Source organism: Lolium rigidum, chromosome 6, assembly GCF_022539505.1.
Source record: "Lolium rigidum isolate FL_2022 chromosome 6, APGP_CSIRO_Lrig_0.1, whole genome shotgun sequence".
Taxonomy (NCBI): domain Eukaryota; kingdom Viridiplantae; phylum Streptophyta; class Magnoliopsida; order Poales; family Poaceae; genus Lolium; species Lolium rigidum.
In genome coordinates this window covers 28,701,281-28,723,229 of record NC_061513.1, presented here as the reverse complement: position 1 = coordinate 28,723,229, position 21,949 = coordinate 28,701,281, and positions in this window count along the sequence as shown.

The window sequence follows — 21,949 nt, the reverse complement described above, 5'->3', positions numbered from 1 at the left end:
AAACTTGAAAAGCTCTAGCACATGATTTAATCCTTGCTTCCCTCTGTGAAGGGCCTTTCTTTTACTTTATGTTGAGTCAGTTTACCTACTTCTTTCTATCTTAGAAGCAAACACTTGTGTCAACTGTGTGCATTGATTCTTACATGCTTGCTTATTGCACTTATTATATTACTTTGTGTTGACAATTATCCATGAGATATGCATGTTGAAGTTGAAAGCAATTGCTGAAACTTAAATCTTCCTTCGTGTTGCTTCAAAACCTTGTATTAAGAATCTATTGCTTTATGAGTTAACTCTTATGCAAGACTTTTTGATGCTTGTCTTGAAAGTACTATTCATGAAAAGTTTTTGCTATATGATTCAGTTGTTTACTCATTATCTTTTTGTTAGCAAACTATAGACCATTGCTTTGAGTCACTTCATTCATCTCATATGCTTTACAATAGTATTGATCAAGATTATGTTGGTAGCATGTCACTTCAGAAATTATTCTTTTTATCGTTTACCTACTCGAGAGCGAGTAGGAACTAAGCTTGGGGATGCTTGATATGTCTCCAACGTATCTATAATTTCTTATGTTCCATGCTAGTTTTATGACAATACCTACATGTTTTATTCACACTTTATAATATTTTTATGCATTTTCTGGGACTAACCTATTAACAAGATGCCACAGTGCCAGTTCCTGTTTTCTGTTGTTTTTGATTTCAGAAAAGTTGTTTTACAAATATTCTCGGAATTGGACGAAACAAAAGCACACGGCCCTATTTTCCACGGAGTGTTCCAGAAGACCGAAGAGGAGTCGAGGAAGGCCAGCAGGGGGCCCTCCCCATATGGCGGCGCGGGGGGCCCCACTGTCGCGCCGTGACGTGGGGAGGGAGCCCCCTGGATCCCCCGACGCTGCCCCTTCGCCTATTTATTCCTTCGTCCCCGAAAACCCTAGGACCGAGAGCCAAAATACCAGAATAGTTCCAGAGACGCCGCCGCCGTCAACCCTAACTCGCGGGGTTCAGAAGATCTCCTCCGGCACCTTGCCGGAGAGGGAAATCATCACCGGAGGGATCTACATCACCATGCCCGCCTCCGGACTGATGCGTGAGTAGTTCATCCTTGGACTACGGGTCCATAGCAGTAGCTAGATGGTTGTCTTCTCCTATTGTGCTATCATGTTTAGATCTTGTGAGCTGCCTATCATGATCAAGATCATCTATTTGTAATGCTACATGGTGTGTTTGTTGGGATCCGATGAATATGGAATACTATGTCAAGTTGATTATAGATCTATCATATATGTGTTGTTTATGATCTTGCATGCTCTCTGTTGCTAGTAGAGGCTCTGGCCAAGTTGATACTTGTAACTCCAAGAGGGAGTATTTATGCTAGATAGTGGGTTCATGTCTCCATTGAATGCGGGGAGTGACGACAACCCCTAAGGTTGTGGATGTGTTGTTGCCACTAGGGATAAAACATCAATGCTTTGTCTAATGATATTTGTATTGTTTACATTACGCATAGTACTTAATGCAATTGTCTGTTACTTGCAACTTAATACTGGAAGGGGTGCGGATGCTAACCCGAAGGTGGACTTTTTAGGCATAGATGCATACTGGATGGCGGTCTATGTTCTTTGTCATAATGCCCTAAGTAAATCTCATAGTAGTCATCATGATATGTATGTGCATTGTTATGCCCTCTCTATTTGTCAATTGCCCAACTGTAATTTGTTTACGCAACATGTTATTTATCTTATTGGAGAGACACCACTAGTGAAGCTGTGGACCCCGGTCCATTCTTTTACATCTGAAATACAACCTACTGCAATCATTGTTCTCTTTTGTTTTCTGCAAGCAAACATCATTTTCCACACCATACGTTTAATCCTTTGTTTTCAGCAAGACGGTGAGATTGACACCTCACTGTTAAGTTGGGGCAAAGTAGTTTGATTGTGTTGTGCAGGTTCCACGTTGGCACCGGAATTCCTGGTGTTGCGCCGCACTACACTCCTTTACCAACAACCTTCACGTGATCTTCATCTCCTACTGGTTCGATAAACTTGGTTTCTTACTAAGGGAAAACTCGCTGCTGTACTCATTATACCTTCCTCTTGGGGTTCCCAACGAACGTGTGCTTTACCGTCACAAGCAAGCGGCAAACCCCCAACTACAAATTGGCCCACGACCGCGCTTTTTCCCTCTCCACTCAGGAACGCCTCCACCAACCAGTGCACGGATGCCACTCCGCATGTCATGTTCGCTGACAGTTATGCGGCTAATGACGACTCTGGTGGATCTTCTGCGGGTAGCTTGCTACGAAAGATCCTGTGACTCCTGGATCTTTTGAGCCACAAAATACTACACCTCCTCATGTGCTAGAGCCTCACACAAGGTTGCAGAAAGGTAGGTATAGCATGTTTATGTCTACAGGAAAACCACTTTCCGAGGCTCTTGAGGATACTATTTTTTTTATTTGGTGCAAAGTAATGGTGGAAGAATAAAACGCTCTTATATGTGGAAAACAAGACTTGACATCTTGTTCCATCCAAGTCTATAAGAAATCTCATTGACTGCAAGAGGGTGTACCATGTCAATAAAAGTGTAGATGGCACAATTGATAGATACAAGGCACGTTTGGTTGCAAAAGGATTGAAACAAAGCTATGGCATAGACTAAGAAGATACATTTAGCATTGTTGTTAGAACTGTTTTGGCAATTGATGTATTTTGTGGTTAGAGTTTGTGGCAGTTAGATGTCAAGAACGCGTTCTTACATGACATTCTGGAAGAATAGGTCTATATGAAGCAACCCTTGGGTTTTGAAATCCTCAAAACTCCTCATCATATATGAAAATTTAAAAATCTCTTTATGGTCTCAAACAAGTCCCTTGAGCATGGTATTCCAGAATTAGTACAAAATGGATGATCTTTGTTTTACTCCCTCCAAGCTGATATTTCGCTTTTCTGTATATTATAGTTGCCAGTTCATGATATAAGGCCACTTATGCACTCCTTCATGATCTTCGCGGCAACTGTGCTCTTAAGTATCTAGGGAGACCTGTACTTCTTCTTGGGTATTGAGGTAAGGAATATTCATGTTGACTTACTCCTCGCTTAAGAAAAAATATGATGTTGATATTTTATATCATCATATCCTCTCCTATATCGTCATCCTACACTGAAAGGTTGTCTTTAACTCCTCTTGGTCTAGAGTATTACACAATACATAAGTATTGTGGGTGCCCTACAATATTTGACATTAACAAGACCTGATATAGAACTCTCAGTTAATAAGGTTTATCGGTATTTACATGCACCAACAACATCTCACTGGACAGCTGCCAAAAGAATTTTCACATATGTTCAAGGTACTTTGAAAGTTGGTCTTACTTTTCATAAGTCACCTTCTAGTTTGCTCAATGCTTTTTTAGATGTCGATTCGGCATGCTGTCTTGGTGATAGAAGGTCTACCGGAGGCTTTTCTATATTCTTTGGACCGAATTTTGTCTCATGAAATGCTACAAAACAAGCTACAATATCAAGATCAAGTACTGAAGATCAAGTTGGTGTGACATTATAGGAAAAGTTGTGCTGATGGTGTGCTAATTTACAATCAACCAACAAATCCTTTTTCCATGCAAGGACCAAACATATTAAAATTTGATATCACTATATTCATAAACGAGTTGCGAATAAAATGTTAGATATCAAGTTTATATCCAGCAAAAATCAGCAAGGATCAAGTCGTAGATGGCTTGACAAAGGCCCAATCATGAATCTTGACGAGTTAAGTGTAATATCAACCTTTTTAAAGGTTGTGATTAAGGAGGGCTCTTGGAGATAGTTTTGCATCCTCTCTCTCTTGCCACATGGTATATGCAATTAAAAAAATAGCGCGCTATAACAAAATAGCGTGGGTCTAAAAATACGCTATTAGCATGTTATAGCGTGCTATTAACGCGTAGCGCCAAAATAGCGTAGCGTCGGCTCTCCAGATATGCTATAGCGTGCTATTAGCGTTGGACTATTTTTTTCCATGGGTATATGTGGTGAGCAATCTTTAAAAACCAATATCGCAAGCACCCTCTCTCTCTTTATACTGTATACCCTCTCGTTTATGTACCAGTATACGAGGTATGGAATAGTACTCCAACCTGTTATACGAACCCTATACACCACAGCGATGGGGCTCTTCCATCACCCTGTAACATGTAACGGATACCCTCAATTGGGTCATTACTTCTGACATAAAAGATGTTGTACAGTAACATTTCATCCGGAAATACCGATCGGTGACGAGTAGCTGGCTAGCTAGTGCTTGATTCAAAATGACAAATCCTCTAGTACTACTAGTAAGCCTGTGAGAAGTCTTGGTTGGCGTAGGAGAGTCAATGGCAGGAGCGGAGAACTGTAAACCATCCAACGGCTGTCCCGTTCCGGCTTGCAGAAATTGCTAAACTAGTCGAGCTTGATTCGGCGTGTTTGACTCACCCAACGAAATGGGTTGATGCGTACCGTCAGTTTCTCATTCTTTGCTCGAAGGCGTTGAAAGATCATCTCCTACGTGACAGTCTGACAGACTGGTGCGACTGGTCGCCCGTGGAAGAGATTTCACTGACTAGTTCCACTATGCATGACGTACTACACGATGAAACCTACGCCCGACGGCTTTAGTATTGGTCGTCCGCACGGGTCCCGAGCCGGGCAGCCGAACAGTACGGCCCGTCGGCCTAGGTAAGTCGGCGTAGGACATGCTGGGCCAACGACAGCCCTCGGCGTAGAAAAAAGCCGTCGGCGCAAGGCTGTCCTAGCCGCCGGCGTAGCAGAAGAACGTGACCCGGAAGACCATGCCATCCTGACGAAGTGACGGCATCACAACTAAGCCGACGGCCAAGCCATCGGCCCAGAAAAATCAAATTTTAGTAATTTAAAAATATTTTTTTTTAGATTACCATGTATTATGTGTTTTAGTTGTTAGGAAAATTAACAAACATGAATTTCGATGTATTATGCAAAATAGTGTTATGTTTCGGTAAAATGGCTTTTCTGGTTGTATACGGTCTCCGATGAAAATGTATCTACAAAAAAATTTACATCTGATTTCAACAACCTACGACTGTTTACTGATTTTTAGATTCCTCAAAATCAAAAAGGAAATATGACTTTTGTGGGATTTAGATTTTGATGAAAAAAAAATGCAATTTATTATTATTTGAATTTAATATTTATTATTACTTATTCATTGTTGTTTAGTTAAATAATTGTATGGATTCAAAAAAATAAGGACGTTGACATCATGGTCCAAGGGATAATATGATTGATAGGGTAATACTATCAATAAAGTATAACTATTTTATCGAAAGCTCATCCAGAAGGAACAACAAGTTAAGCGTGCTAGACTGGAAGTAGTCTAATGATGGTAGACTGGCCGGGAGGTTTGACCACGAGTGAGCAATTTGACCTAAGAGCATGCTTAGAGATTAAACTGTCAAAAAATTCAAAAAATTGAAAAAAAAATCGAAAATGTGAAACGATTGTTAACCTATACGCTGAAGGAAAACTCAACTACGACAGAAAATAGGCCTATGCTGACGGCCAGAAGCCGTCGGCACCTTGAGCTTTTCTATAGTGAATCAAATCGCAATTGACATCATCCTTTTCCTCCTCATCTAGTTCAATGAAGAAGAATTCAAAAATTTGAAGGCTAAATAGGCCTATACCTTAACTGACCGAAAAGTTTGACCACGAGTGAACAATTTGACATCAGGGCATGCTTAGAGATTAAAGTGTCAAACAATTCAAAAAGTTGAAAAAAAAACGGCCGTTAACCTCTACGCCGACAGCAAACTCGCCTGTGCCGATGCCTTGAGGTGCGGATGGAGGTATGCCGACATAGGCTACACCGATGGCTAAATAGGTCTATGCCAACGGCTTCTGGCCATCGACACCCTGAGTGTTTCTTGTAGTGAATCTAATCGCAGTTGACGTCATCCTTTTCCTCCTCGTCTAGTTCAATGAAGAAGAATTATCGGTACACTTTGCAGAACCTTTTGACGTTTGAACGGTCAATCTCCGTGTGCTTAATTTGTTAATAGAACTATTCACATCCTTCGAATGAGTTCCCAGACCTCTACTCCAGTATAAAAACTGTTTGAAAGAATAAACAAAAAGGTGACAGGGTACTACCTCTGTCTAAAAATAGGGATCTTAGTTATGTATCTAGATACATTCGTATCTGAGACACCTTTTTTTAAACTGAGGGAGTACCACTCTCTATGTCTATAATTACCCAGCATTCGGGGTTGTCAAAGTCAAACTTGATAACCTTTGACTAACCACATAAAAAATATCAATATATTGCATTCTAAACAAATATTATTAGATTTATAATAAACAATTTTTTATTTTATAAAATATCAACATATTATATACGGAACATTATTATTAGAAACATCATAAAATATACTTTTATATTATTTGTATTCATTGTTACAAATATTGACATTTTTATCTATATGTTTGATCAAATTTTACAAAGTTTAACTTCGACCGAACCCAGAATGCAATGTAATTCTGGACATAGGATTTTATATTATATGTATTCATTGTTACAAATATTGATATTTTTATCTATATGTTTGATCAAATTTTACAAAGTTTAACTTCGACCGAACCTAGAATGCAATGTAATTCTAGACATAGGGTTCACTACGGGAAAAACGCTCGTTGCCGTGCAACCACATTTTGCCGTGTGCTCGCGCACGGCAAAGAATACTTTGCCGTGCGAGGTAAACAGAAAACGCACGGCAAAGACCAACGCACGGCAAAGAGGTCCTACGGCGCACGGCAAAGATAAAGCGCACGGCAAAGCCTCAGCAAAGCGCACGGCAATGAAAGAAGGCACGGCAAAGAGAGGAAGGCGTTGCCGTGAGATGTCCTTTGCCGTGCGCCAGACCCATCCGCACGGCACAGGCTTCTTTGCCGTGCGCTCGTGCACGGACTCGCACGGCAAAGGCTGCTTTGCCGTGCACATTTTCCTTTGCCGTGTGCCTTGTGGTATTTTCTTCTTTTTCTTTCTATATTGTACTTATTTTAATGCTTATATTTTATTCTTGAAATATGACAAGTACCACATCTTGATTAATGAATGTTTATACTATATTTTTGCAATACGACAAGTACTCTAAGTCCTTACTCCCCCTCCAACATATCAGGGTTTCGGCGTAAACAAACCGCGTTCGGGGAATCTTCCAAGTGCTATCGCCTGAAAGAGAGGAATGCCACACAGCCTTGCACCATTTGGTGAATCACACCTTCCAACACACTTTGACACATATCCTAGGTCCGCTTGCAAGTTTTGGTGGCATTCTGGTGCTCCGGCGGTCGTTCCCCCCCGATAACGGCGGTCTGCGTGCCTCGGGGGGGTCTACCCCCCTAGATTTCACCGCGCGAGGTTCCACCAACATACTTTTTGATAGGTTTTGTTTTGTTTAGGCCATATACACATGGAAAGCTAGGTTTGGCACACTTTGGCACATTGTAACCACCGGTATACCCGCAGCGGGACACTTCAGCCTACAAGTCGAGGAATCTTCCAAGTGCTGTCGCCCGAAAGAGAGGAATCTCACACATGGGAGCAATGCCTTGCACCATTTGGTGAATCACACCTTCAAACACACTTTCACACATATCCTAGGTCCACATGCAAGTGTTGGTGGCATTCCGGTGCTCCGGCGGTCGTTCCCCAGAACAACGAGTGCTGCGTGCCTCGGGGGGTCTACCCCCCTAGATTTCACCGCGCGAGGTTCCACCAACATACTTTTTGATAGGTTTAGTTTTGTTTAGGCCATATACACATGTAAAGGTAGGTTTGGCACACTTTGGCACATTGTAGCCACCGGTATACCCGCAGCGGGACACTTCAGCCTACAAGTCGAGGAATCTTCCAAGTGCTATCGCCCGAAAGAGAGGAATCTCACACATGGGAGCAATGCCTTGCACCATTTGGTGAATCACACCTTCCAACACACTTTCACACATATCCTAGGTCCACATGCAAGTGTTGGTGGCATTCCGGTGCCCCGGCGGTCGTTCCCCCGACAACGGCGGTCGCGTGCCTCGGGGGTCACCCCTAGATTTCACCGCGCGAGGTTCCACCAACATACTTTTTGATAGGTTTAGTTTTGTTTAGGCCATATACACATGGAAAGCTAGGTTTGGCACACTTTGGCACACTATAGCCTCCGGTATACCCGCAGCGGGACACTTCGACCCTACAAGTCGAGGAATCTTCCAAGTGTTATCGCCCGAAAGAGAGGAATCTCACACATGGGAGCAATGCCTTGCACCATTTGGTGAATCACACCTTCCACCACACTTTCACACATACCCTAGGTCCACATGCAAGTGTTGGTGGTATTCCGGTGCCCCGGCGGTCGTTCCCCCCGAAAACGGCGGTCTGCGTGCCTCGGGGGGTCTACCCCCCTAGATTTCTCCGCGCGAGGTTCCACCAACATACTTTTTGATAGGTTTAGTTTTGTTTAGGCAATATACACATGGAAAGCTAGGTTTGGCACACTTTGGCACATTGTAGCCACCGGTATACCCGCAGCGGGACACTTCAGCCTACAAGTCGAGGAATCTTCCAAGTGTTATCGCCCGAAAGAGAGGAATGTCACACATGGGAGCAATGCCTTGCACCATTATGTGAATCACACCTTCAAACACACTTTCACACATATCCTAGGTCCACATGCAAGTGTTGGTGGCATTCCGGTGCTCCGGCGGTCGTTCCCCCCCGAAAACAACGGTGCTGCGTGCCTCGGGGGTCTACCCCTAGATTTCACCGCGCGAGGTTCCACCAACATACTTTTTGATAGGTTTAGTTTTGTTTAGGCCATATACACATGTAAAGGTAGGTTTGGCACACTTTGGCACATTGTAGCCACCGGTATACCCGCAGCGGGACACTTCAGCCTACAAGTCGAGGAATCTTCCAAGTGCTATCGCCCGAAAGAGAGGAATCTCACACATGGGAGCAATGCCTTGCACCATTTGGTGAATCACACCTTCCAAAACACTTTGACACATATCCTAGGTCCACATGCAAGTGTTGGTGGCATTCCGGTGCCCCGGCGGTCGTTCCCCCCCCCCGAAAACGGCGGTCTGCGTGCCTCGGGGGGTCTACCCCCCTAGATTTCACCGCGCGAGGTTCCACCAACATACTTTTTGATAGGTTTAGTTTTGTTTAGGCCATATACACATGGAAAGCTAGGTTTGGCACACTTTGGCACACTATAGCCTCCGGTATACCCGCAGCGGGACACTTCGACCTACAAGTCGAGGAATCTTCCAAGTGTTATCGCCCGAAAGAGAGGAATCTCACACATGGGAGCAATGCCTTGCACCATTTGGTGAATCACACCTTCCACCACACTTTCACACATACCCTAGGTCCACATGCAAGTGTTGGTGGTATTCCGGTGCCCCGGCGGTCGTTCTCCCCCGAAAACGGCGGTCTGCGTGCCTCGGGGGGTCTACCCCCTAGATTTCTCCGCGCGAGGTTCCACCAACATACTTTTTGATAGGTTTAGTTTTGTTTAGGCCATATACACATGGAAAGCTAGGTTTGGCACACTTTGGCACATTGTAGCCACCGGTATACCCGCAGACGGGACACTTCGACCTACAAGTCGAGGAATCTTCCAAGTGTTATCGCCCGAAAGAGAGGAATGTCACACATGGGAGCAATGCCTTGCACCATTTGGTGAATCACACCTTCCAACACACTTTGACACATATCCTAGGTCCATTTGCAAGTTTTGGTGGCATTCTGGTGCCCCGGCGGTCGTTCCCCCCGATAACGGCGGTCTGCGTGCCTCGGGGGGTCTACCCCCCTAGATTTCTCCGCGCGAGGTTCCACCAACATACTTTTTGATAGGTTTAGTTTTGTTTAGGACATATACACATGGAAAGCTAGGTTTGGCACACTTTGGCACATTGTAGCCACCGGTATACCCGCAGCGGGACACTTCAGCCCACAAGTCGAGGAATCTTCCAAGTGTTATCGCCCGAAATAGAGGAATCTCACACATGGGAGCAATGCCTTGCACCATTTGTTGAATCACACCTTCCACCATTTGGTGATTCTGCCGCGCCGGTGGAAAGTGATGCCGGCGCACCACTTTGTCGCCGCGCCGGCGATGATGGCACACTGACGGCGCACCAGCAAGGAATGCTGCACCGGCGACAAAATGAATCCGTGTAGTTTCTAAATATCATTAAATAATACACATGTTAAAATACAGGTTTCATATAATTTTGAAATATATTTGAATCTTTAAATGGTGATGAAATTTTTTTATTGTACCAAAGCGCACGGCAAAGGCGATTATGCACGGCAAAGAGCTCTTTGCCGTGTACATGCGCACGGCAAAGGTGGAGCGCACGGCAACGAGCTCTTTGCCGTGTACGAGCGCACGGCAAAGGTTGAGCACACGGCAAAGAGTTCTTTGCCGTGCACAGGCGCACGGCAAAGGCCAGCCCCACGGCAAAGACCGATCCTTATCTGCCAGCTCGACCGGCCACTCTGAGCCACACGCACACACACAGACCACGCACGCGCCCGCATCTCCCTCGCCCCCGGCCTGCTGCCCCCCGCGCGCGCCGCCGCCCCCGCCGCCTGGCTGCCGTGCCTCCCGGCCACCGCCCCCGACGCACCGCCACCGCCTCGCCGCCCCGCTCGCCGGCCCCGACTCGCCTCCCGCGCCGCCGCCCCCGCCGCCTGCTGCCCCCGGCCTGCTGCCCCGCGCGCGCGCCGCCGCCCGCCGCCTCGCTGCCGTGCCTCCCGGCCAACGCCCCCGACGCGCCGCCACCGCCTCGCCACCCCGCTCGCCGGCCCCGACGCGCCTCCCGCGCCCCCGACGCGCCTCCCGGCCACCTCCTCCCGTCGCGCCGCCACCGCCTCGCCGCCCCGCTCACCGGCCCCTCCTCCCGGCTCGCCGACGCACCGGCAGCGTCCTCCTCCCACCTCGCCGCCCCGCGCCAGATCCCCTCCTCCGGCTCGCCGGCAGATCGAGTATGTGCGCCCCGGCCCCGACTTGGACTAAGCCACACGCTCCGTTCTGCCTCACAAAGGCCCAAAAAAGGGAGGTCTTCCAATGGATGAAGGACTCCTTGTTTTTCCCTGATGGGTTCGCAGCCAACTGGATGAGGGGTCTTAACATTGAAACGTTGCGAGTACAAGGACTGAAGAGTCATGACTACCACGTATGGATTGAGCGGATAATGCCGGTGATGATTCGAGGCTATGTCGACGAGAAGACTTGGCGAGTGCTAGCGAGGTTGAGTTATTTCTTCCGCCAGATTTGTGCTAGGGAGTTAGACACTAAAGTGATTGAGAAGCTGGATGAACAGGCACCCATGTTGCTTTGCGATCTAGAGAAGATCTTTCCTCCAGCGTTCTTTAATCCGATGCAACATATGATCCTCCACCTCGCGAAGGAATGCTTAAAGGGGGGGCCGAATTGGGGCCGTTGGCAGTTTGGTCCCGAGAGAGAAACACAAAAGCTTCGTCAGATGACTGGCAATAAATGCAAGATCGAAGCATCCATAGCCGAGGCAGTCCTGAACGTGGAGGTGGCAAACTTCACCACTAAGCACTATGATCCCAACATTCCCACAAAGCACAACCCGGTCCTCCGTTACAATGCCGCCAACAATGAAGATGTACCCAAGCTTAGCATCTTCATAGGGCTTGGCGGCAAGTCAAGTGGCTCGAAGCCGTACACAACGAATTTACAGGAGCGGGAGTTGATCCACTCATATGTCTTGAACACCATGGTGGAAGTGAAGCCGTACATCAAGTAAGTGCTAACCATTTAGTTATTCGCAAACATTCATCGTATGTTCGTGGCTAACTCTTCCTCCGTTCATTCTTATAGACAATTCACGGCTAAATATTGGAGGTATACCCACGGGGATCCTACCTCGGAAGAATCCAAGGATATTTTCGATAAGGGCGGCGGTCACGGTTTCGGTAGCTGGTTCCGTGGTTTGGTACTATCCTATCCAAATTTGTTTGTACACTCGTCGACATTTCGGCCGACATTTCTTGTTCTAAACTTGTCGTCCTAATCTTGTAGGCAAGAACTGACAAAGACATGAATCCCTTGCTACGAAAAATTGCTAGGGGCTTCAACCATTCCGTCGACTCGTTCAATTCTTATGACGTGAACGGGTATCGCTTCCGGACCCATCAATACACAACAAGCCGTCCAAACAAGAAGACAATAAATAGCGGGGTGGTATGTCAAGGTGATGATGGACTCCATTACTATGGAAGAGTCGAGGGTATATACGAGCTGAATTACGGGTTTGACAAAGGGCTAAATCCCGTCGTATTCAAATGCCATTGGTTCGACCCACGTCGCGTGAGACGGGATCCTGAAATTGGATTGGTCGAAGTTGAAAGAAGCTCTGTTTATAAGGGAGAGGACGTGTACATTTTGGCCACCCAAGCCTTCCAAGTATTCTATCTCCCGTACGCGTGCCGAAACCCGACCAAACGTCTACATGGATGGGATGTTGTGATGACGGTTCCTTCACGCATTAGGCCACCCCCGCCAAACAAGGACGATTACCGCCGCGTAGACCCCTCAACAAGGACTGTTGATTTTTATCAAGAAGAAGGGCTCCCCGGTCATTTCACTATCGACTTGTCGGCCGTTGTTGATAACATGGTCGTAGACGATGAGCAAGAAGAAGATGCGGTTATGGAGGAAGACAATGAAGAATATGAAGGCGAGGATGTGTGTGCCGTAGAAGACCTAAGTTTGCTCGAGGCGTTCAAAGCAGGCATTGACCTAGATCCAAATGGACCACCTCCGGGTTTCATCGATGATTATTGGTTCGCTGAGCCCGATGATGATGAAACATGTGGTCCAAATACGGATGTCGACATAGGCTACTGATCTATGTAGTTGTAATTGTGAGGCTATCCTATATATGTACTGAACTATGTGTTATTTGTAATAAACTATGATCTATGTAGTTGTAATTGTGAGGCTATCCTATATATGTACTGAACTATGTGTTATTTGTAATAAACTATGATCTATGTAGTTGTAATTGTGAGGCTATCCTATGTACTTGAACTATGTGCTATTTGTAATAAACTATGATCTATGTACTGAACTATGTGCTATTTATTGTTGATTTCACTAATATTCATCTGTTTACATTGCATACTAATAAACCACTCTTTTCATTGTGTTTGCAGGTGATTGAAACATGCCGCCAAGAAAAAGAAAGGGAGGTTTCAAAAAGAAGATCAAGGCCGTGGCTGAGCTTGTGGGACTTTCGAGTGGTTCGTCGTCGCGAGACACGTCCTCCTAGCGCTCCTCCTAGCCCTCCACCACGGAGGAAGAATGCCCGGCCACGGCGACTTCGTACCCCTTCTCCTAGTCCTCCCCAGCCGAGGATGATGACGAGGAGCAGTGGGGTGGGGAGGACGAGGAGGACGGTGAGGAGCACGGTGGGCAGGACGAGGAGGCCGGTGGGGAGGACGGTGGGGAGGACGGTGGGGAGGACGGTGGGGAGGACCTCGAGGAGGATGAGGGGCTGGGGGGTATGCCGCAGGAGCTAGACCCGACCCTAGTTTGGTCTCCGCCGGCGGAGGAGGTGTACGTTGCGGCCGAGGAGAGGCTGGAACCACGGGACAAGAAGCCGTATAGGCGCGGGATTACGAAACTCCCCAAGCTAAAAACTTGGGCCTTCCGCGATGTTGTTCTCGTGCCCGTCGGAAAGAGGTACATGCTGATTTTGGCATTCCATTATTGAAATTTTTATCATTATACATATTTTTATCACATGCATACTGATTTTGGCATTTCGTTGTGCAGCATGTTCAAGTATGGCGACCCGAGGAGGAAGCCGACACGTGAGTACTCGAACATCCTTGGAGGCATAATTAGGAAGCATTTCCACGGGATTGTCAATCTCCCTACTGGTGGCCGCGACGTGGCTTGGACTTGGAAGCACTACAGCTACGCGGAAGATCCTAGCGGCAAGTACGGAAACATGCAAGAGCGGGTTGTCCGCCACTTCTGGGTACGTGACTTTTGGCTTCTTAGCATTCAAACACTTCTTGGCTACCAATAGTTGCTCTAATTCATCTTATTTTACCTATGTGCATGGTTGCGAAATACTTCAAGAGGGCTGAGGGCAAGGAAATTGCGTGCGATGTTATCTTACACGAGTTGTGCGGGGTGAGGGTGACCGGCATGCACTACGAGGCACGTGTCCGAGTGCGTCCGCGGCCGGCACGCCGAGCGCAAAGTTTGGATGAGTAAGGCTGATTGTCGGGATACGCTCATGGCACCATGGCAGCACTGCGGGTATTAGCATCGATGTGTTATTTATTTCCGCATTTTCATGTAGTTTATGTTCTAATAATGGGTCTATCTTGTGTATGTAGCACCCTCCTCAGTACGTCGGGGAAGACAGGGCGTGCTTTCTTGCGATGGTTATATGGTGGACATCCCGCGAGTACGCCCGGAAGCACGAGGAGGGCAAGCGAAGCGTTCGGAGATGGGAGGTGGATCACATGTCCTGGGCAGCAAGAACTTGGCCCTTACCTTGCGGGATGAGGTGAGCAAGTGGTTTCTTCATTCTTTCGTTTTATGTTATTGCTAGCCCCGCAAGTGTCTCCCTCTTCACTTAATTGCATGTACTCTTTTGCGGGAAGTGAAGACAGGCGTGACACCAAACTTGTTTGGCCTTTTCCGGAAGTCGAAGACCGAGGAAGGAGCCGCATCCCGAAACGGGGTCCTTGTGGGTCAACGACCTAGCGGAGGGCCAGTGTGGCGCGTACCGCTCGAAGTTCAAGGACAAGCACGGCGAAGACGCCGACCCAACCACCGAAGAGTTTGACGTTGAGGTTGCGGTGCTTGCGGGACAAGGCAAGAAGGGTGGCCGCCTATGGATTGCTGACGGGTTAGTCGACCCAAGTACCATTCCATCTCTACGCCGGATCCGTCGTGGGCGTACGAGCGAGCAGCCTCGGGTAGAGACCCGCCCACGGGCTTCGGACCTAGCTATCGAGAAGTTACGGGTAAGTTCTTCGTCGATCCTCTACGCTTCATTACATGTTTTCCATTGCAATGTTACTGACATCGCGGCAACACAACGTAGGCGGAGATGGAAGAAAGGGAACGGAGGCACCAAGAGGAGCGGATGCGGATGCAGCAGCAGATTAGGGAGAACATGCGGATGCAGCAGCAGATGTTGCAGCAGATGCAACAACAGCAGCAGATGTTCCAGCAGATGTTCATGAACCAGGCTGTGCTGACTTCCCCACCGGGGAGTAGTGCTCCTAGCACGTCGTGTCCTCCTATGTTCCCCAACTGGGTAAGTGGTTAACTTAATATCTCCGTCTCAATCTTGTTTGTTGTCTAACCGAACTTTGGATATTGCAGATCCCCGCGCCTGATCCGGCTGTGATGGCGCTCCTCCAGCAAGCGCCAAGTCAGAGCCCGCTGACACCTGGCTTGACTCGTCAACAATACGGGCATCATCCGGAGCCTGCAGCAGTTTCTAGGTGAGTTCTCCTACACTTCTAATTCTTCCATACCATGTCACTTGTGAATTTTAGCCATTCAACCATGTCAATTTTAGCCATTATGTTCAGTTTTAGCTATTCCATGTTAATTTTAGCCATTCCATGTCATTCTTAGCCATTATGTTGAATTTTAGCCATTTCATGTCAATTCTAGCGATTATGTTCAATTTTAGCCATTCCATGTCAATTCTAGTTCTTCCATGTCAATTCTAGTTCTTACATGTCAATTTTAGCCGTTCCATGTCATTCTTAGCCATTATGTTGAATTTTAGCCATTTCATGTCTATTCTAGCGATTATGTTCAATTTTAGCCATTCAATGTCAATTCTAGTTCTTCCATGTCAATTCTAGTTCTTACATGTCAATTTTAGCCATTGCATGCCACTTATGCATCTATATATGAACTTGTAGGAGGACAAGGAGATGGAGGACAAGGAGGACAAGGAGGTGGAGAAGGACAAGGAAGTGGAGGACAAGGAAGTGGCGAAGGTTGACGTTGCTTGTATGAACTTTGTTGTGTGACTTGGAGCATTCTATGTATGAATTTGTTGTTGGACTACTTTGTTGTTGGTGGACTTTGTTGTTGTTGGACTATTGTATGGAACACTCTATGTATGGACTTTGTTGGACTATTAGTGGTTGAACTTTGTTGTTGATGATGTGCAAATGTCTATATATTGTGCTATATATGTATCCGGAAATATATATCTATTTTGTGAATTATATGTGCAGGGATTAAATGGAAACAGCAAAAAGCTGGAATTTTTTCAGCACCTTTGCCGTGCACATGCACACGGCAAAGACAAAGCCGCACGGCAAAGGCTGTCTTTGCCGTGCACATACACACGGCAAAGGGTGCCCAGCAGTGCACTACGCTGCCACCTGGTGTTGCTGTAGGGTCCTTTGCCGTGCGGGGCGGAGTTGAAACGCACGGCAAAGCCAAGTGTTTGCCGTGCGGCTTGGAGGGAGGCGCACGGCAAAGTCGGCCGCACGGCAAAGCCACCCAGCGCACGGCAAAGGATGTCGCACGGCAAAGGCGGGCGCAGCGCACGGCAAAGCTAGGTCGCACGGCAAAGCCTTTGCCGTGCGATTTTCCCTCGACGCACGGCAAAGGTGCCTTTGCCGGCCGGATCTTTGCCGTGTGTTCTTTGCCGTGCAAGGCCGCACGGCAAAGCTTTTGCCGAGATGATTTGGGCCTTTGCCGTGTGATATTGGGGCACGGCAAAGAACAGTTCTCCCGTAGTGGTTGCATGGGACCGAATGTATTGGCATGCCTAATTTTTTGTGGGTGGTTTCTCTCGTTGACTTTGTCATCAAGTCAACATCGGTTATAATCGAGCCACCCAAAAAGTTTGGCTGTCTATGAAGCTATGCGAAGCCGAGTGGCGGGAGACACAACCAACGCAGTTGGAAGGTTAGGATGCTTAGAGCATCTCTAATAGATGCCTTATTTTAGGACACCATCCAAAATAATCTCTTTTTAGAGCATTAAAAGCCAAAAAAGTTAACTCCAACAGATGTCCTATGTGGTCCCTAAAATAAGTCTGCTCCAAATTCTGATCATTTCTGCCCCATATTTAAGGGAAAAGGGGTCCGCGCACGGAGGGCTGCCCTGTACACAAAAACACGCGTGCGTGCCTCCAACTGCCTAGCTGAAGAATCCCTCTCCTCTCCCTCCGGTGATCCCGATCGCCGCCGGCCTTGATTTTCCCGCACGTCGTCCCCTTTTGCCTAGGATACCTAGCCGGCTTGTGCGCCCCGCCGCCGCCCCGCCGAATCGGGCCGCCAAATTGCGTGGATGGCCCCGCCGCCGCCATGAATCCCGGCGCAAGCTGCGCTGCTGGCGGCCTCGATTCGGCCTCCCCCAGCGTCGTGGAGGTCTTCGTAGTCCAGATCCCGGACCTCCACACGACGCCGCGTCTCCGCGGCGGACCGGCTCCGAGCTGAGCTACCGCACCCGACCTCGACGCCGGCTGCTCGCCCCGGGGCCACCGCCCAGCCCCAGGCCCGACGCCGCCCGACCCCGACCTCGATGCCGTCAGCACGCCCGCGACCCACGCCAACGCCTCCCGCCCGGCTTCGAGCGACGAGGTGAGTTTTTTCATTTTGTTTTCAATTTATAGAGATTGTTGTAGTAATTTTAGATGTAGTAATGATTTTGTTTTCATTTAGTAATTTTAGATATAGATGGTGACCGGTTGTTCGAATTTGTAGATGGTGTTGTTCGATTACACCACGTCCGACAAGGAGGAGGACATACAAGAGGGGGAGGAGATTGCCATGCTCTTGTTGTTGCACGAGGCAAAGAAGCCGAAGCATGGAGGTTCGGTGATGGGCCGAGAGTACATTTGGAGGGAACGGCAAGAAGCACATTCCAAGCTCATGAGGAGCTACTTCGTCGACAAGTCGGTGTTTCCCGAGAGGTACTTCCGACGTCGCTTTTGGATGGGGATTGATTTGTTCAAGCACATTGCCGAGAGTGTCACTTTGCACGACAAGTTATTTGAGCAGAGGAGGAATTGTGCCGGTGATCTAGTGCGTAGCATCTACCAAAACGGTGATGGCCGCTTTGCGCATGATGGATTCTGGCACTCCCGCCGATCTTGTGGATGATCACTTGGCAATGAGTGAGAGCCAAAATATCAAGTGTGTGAAGCGGTTTGCGGTTGCGGTGGTGGAGGTGTTCAGGCCTGATTACTTGAGAGCAACCCAATGCTCAATACACGGGTCGACTCTTGGCGATGAACAAGGCACGAGGCTTTCGATGTTGCTATTGTGTTGCTGTGTATGAACAATTTGGTGCTTTGTGTTGATTTGTGAGCTTCTTGACAAACTATTTGATGAAATATTCGTATTATGTTGTAATAATTGAAGTACAATTTAAGTTTTGTTTGTTTGCGATTATTTTAGATCATCTACATATTATTTTGTTTGACATATGTATGCAAAGGTGCAAAAAAAATGGAGAAGACGGCGGCAACATTGGTCCCTAAAATAGGGCAGTTGTTGGAGACGACGTGCCCTACAATAGGGCATATGGTAAAGAGAAAGAAAAAAATTGGTGCCCTATAAGGCAAAACAGGTGCCCCATATCTGTTTTTTGCAGCCCTAAAGTAAGGCATTTGTTAGAGATGCTCTTATGTCTCATATCCATAGTTCCACACCGGGACAACAAAAGCCCGCATGTTTATCTTTTTCCTTTTTGAGCACAACGACGTGCATGCCTATCTGGGAGTAGCAATTTCGGTTCAAGTCCTATTTGCTGCCTTAATAGGGAAATAGCAGAGCCAACACTTGAAGCAAGTCTATAGCATAGTTTAAAAAAACTAGATCCAGCCGCTGGCTTAACCCGAAGAAACATTGAACCGGACTCGCTAGCGAGCAGAAAAAACCAGCCAAACTAGTTGTGGTGACCCGGCATACCACTGCATGGTGTAGTATGCAAGTCTGATATAACACCAATGAAACACCGTTCCACGAGTATTATATCGCTCAGAGTGGTACAACAGAAACATATGCGGGTCCAAGGCATGTCTATAGAATTACATACGTACTCGTTACAGAAGATCAGCACAGCCTCCTACTTTACAATGAGGTAAAACTGCAAATAAACTCCAGGAGAACGACTTGTAGTCTAATCCTAACACGAACTCCATTTGTAGAGTATTTAACTAGCTACAGAGGCTATGAACAGATTCTAGCTAAATAGGAGCTAAGTTTAGGAAGCTAGTTCCTTCTATTGCTAATCTAGGTTGTCTCCTTGTTGGATGTGGTGTTTGACTCCTCTGACAGGTTCATGTCCCTTGAAGTAGTTGTTGATTTCCTCGGTCTTCTGTTGCACCGTAGATCCTCCTTCGTGGCCTCCATATCTAAGCGGGGATTTAAGAGTGGGATGAGTACGAGCGTACTCAACAAGTTCATTATAGGAAAGAGGTGTTTAATGCACTAGCTACGGCATTAGACCAGTAAAGTCTAATACCAATGCAGGTTTTCATAACCATTTCTTCAAGAGGTTGCTTTTATTCGGAAGAACTATGTCCGTCAGCCTTCACCGGTTTACTAGAACTTCATGGAGCTCCTTTCCGGCCGCGTTCGCAGTTCCATATCCCGGAACAGGGAGTGACTGGTCACAGTTCGTTACACTCTGCAGAGGTGTGTTGCTTTACCCATAAGAGATCTTAACCTTGTGCCAACCGGGCAATTGTTCCCGTCCACACTTCCTTCGGTGTGAGGCCCGGTATAAGGTCTAGCTAATCATGTTCCTCCGCTACCTCGAACACCCACCCTTTGTTGCATGCGCCGACCCTGGGTCCACGTCGGTCCCATTATTCCTGTAGATTTCAAGGTGGACCCCGACCACGACAACAGTGCTGGGCTCTACCATACACTCCTACGCCGGTGGCTGCAACCCATCATAGACCGCAATACCGTGGGGACTTAGGACTCCCCAGCCTCACCGCTTGCTCCTTCGGGCGACAAGTGTACTACGGACAATGCCGTGGGGACTTAGGACTCCCCAGCCTCACCGCTTGCCCCCTTGGATCACAAGTGTACTACGGTAAAGCGCATCCGTTGATGAACGAGAGGTGGAAACACTTTTGACTACTCCGTCCCACTCCGGATCTTATGGTTAACACGGGTATTACGGCACAAGAATCACTCGGCGACATTTGTTGTTTAATCCTAGATGGATATAAGCCCGTGCAATGGAACCTCCACCATAGCAACACAATCCATGGTTCCATTGCCCACCACATAGTCATATTCATAGTTATGAAAGTAGTGGTTTTGATTTTTATGCAATAGTGATAACCATAGTACTTTGCAAGTAATTTGATAGAAATACTCAAATGACATGAGCAAGTGATGAACTTGCCTTTCTTGACCGCAAGATTATGCAGTGCAAGGTCTTCGATACGCAATAACTCCAAATTCGAATAGCATCATCGTCCAGTAAGGACGATGTTTAAAAGATTGGCAAGGATGCAATAATGCATAAGTATGAGATGCAATCGCTCTAAGCGTGACCTAACCCCGATGATTTAGGATTAGTGAGTTATAATGATTAGTTCAAAGTGTGTTGCACTTTTAGAGTGATTCACAAACAAGGTTTTTATTCAATTGTGGTTACTTGGCATCATAAACAGGTAGATAACAAAACATATTAATCAATTGAGCATACAAGGAATGATAATTGGCATAATGTTAACATATATAGAACAGTTGTAAGTTTTAGTACTAGATGGCATGGTTAATGATTAATTATCATATACTTCAAAAGAATAACTTTTGAAGAACATGTTCTTTAATAAAGAACAGGTATGATAATTAGAGTTGTGGAGTTCTATAGTTTTCTATGGTTCTGATTGTTTTCTGGAGTAAGTAGTAGATGGATGACAACTTGGTTGGATTCATCAGCCTACTAGACTTGTATGGTTTTACTTAAGCATGAGCAACTTAAGCAATTAATTATCCATGGTTGCTATCAAGGTTGATTCATCTTGTCGGTGATTGCTAGCTAAGGTTTATAGGTCCTTATAAGTAGGGTTGATGATGATTATTTATTTACTTCAAAAGAATAACTTTTGAAGAACATACTTCTTAAATAATAAGAAGTATATCCATTAGGGTTGAGGTTGTCTAGGTTTTGTTATTGGATTCATTAAGTAAGGAATGGTGGTTTCCAAATAGGATGTTTAATAATTATCTCACACTAATAGGGTTTAGTGTGTATGGGATGTGATGTCAATATTAGCATGGTTGCTATTGGAGTTCATCACAATGGTGTGATGCTAAATAGGAATGAATAAGGGTGATGGATTTGGGTAATAGGATCTAGGGTTTACACCGGCTGACCCCACTTGATTATCTAGGTCTGATGAAGATGAACACATGGGATTCTAAATTCTTAGTGATAGGGCTCCTTCATTTTATGTGGACATGGTAAGTATTTAATTGTTATTATGGTTCTATGATTGAAAATAAAATATTATGCTCACATGTTTTAACCTAAGGTTTAGGTTAGAAGCAATATAGGGTTTATATGTAATAATGGAGCTAGGGTTCCTAATGATATTAGGGTTTTAGGATTACACATGAAATGATGAGATCCTAGTTTTCTACCATATGGAACTAGGGTTGTATAATTACTATTTAGTTCATAAGTTAATAATTTCATTAATAAAGTTGAAGTTATTAATAACTTAAAAATAAAATAATATTCAATTTGGCTTTTCATTATTTTTAAATAATTTACTAATTAGGGTAATTATTAATTAGGGTTTAAATCCTTCTAATAAGGATTTAACAAAATAACAAATAAAGAAAATTAATTTTTC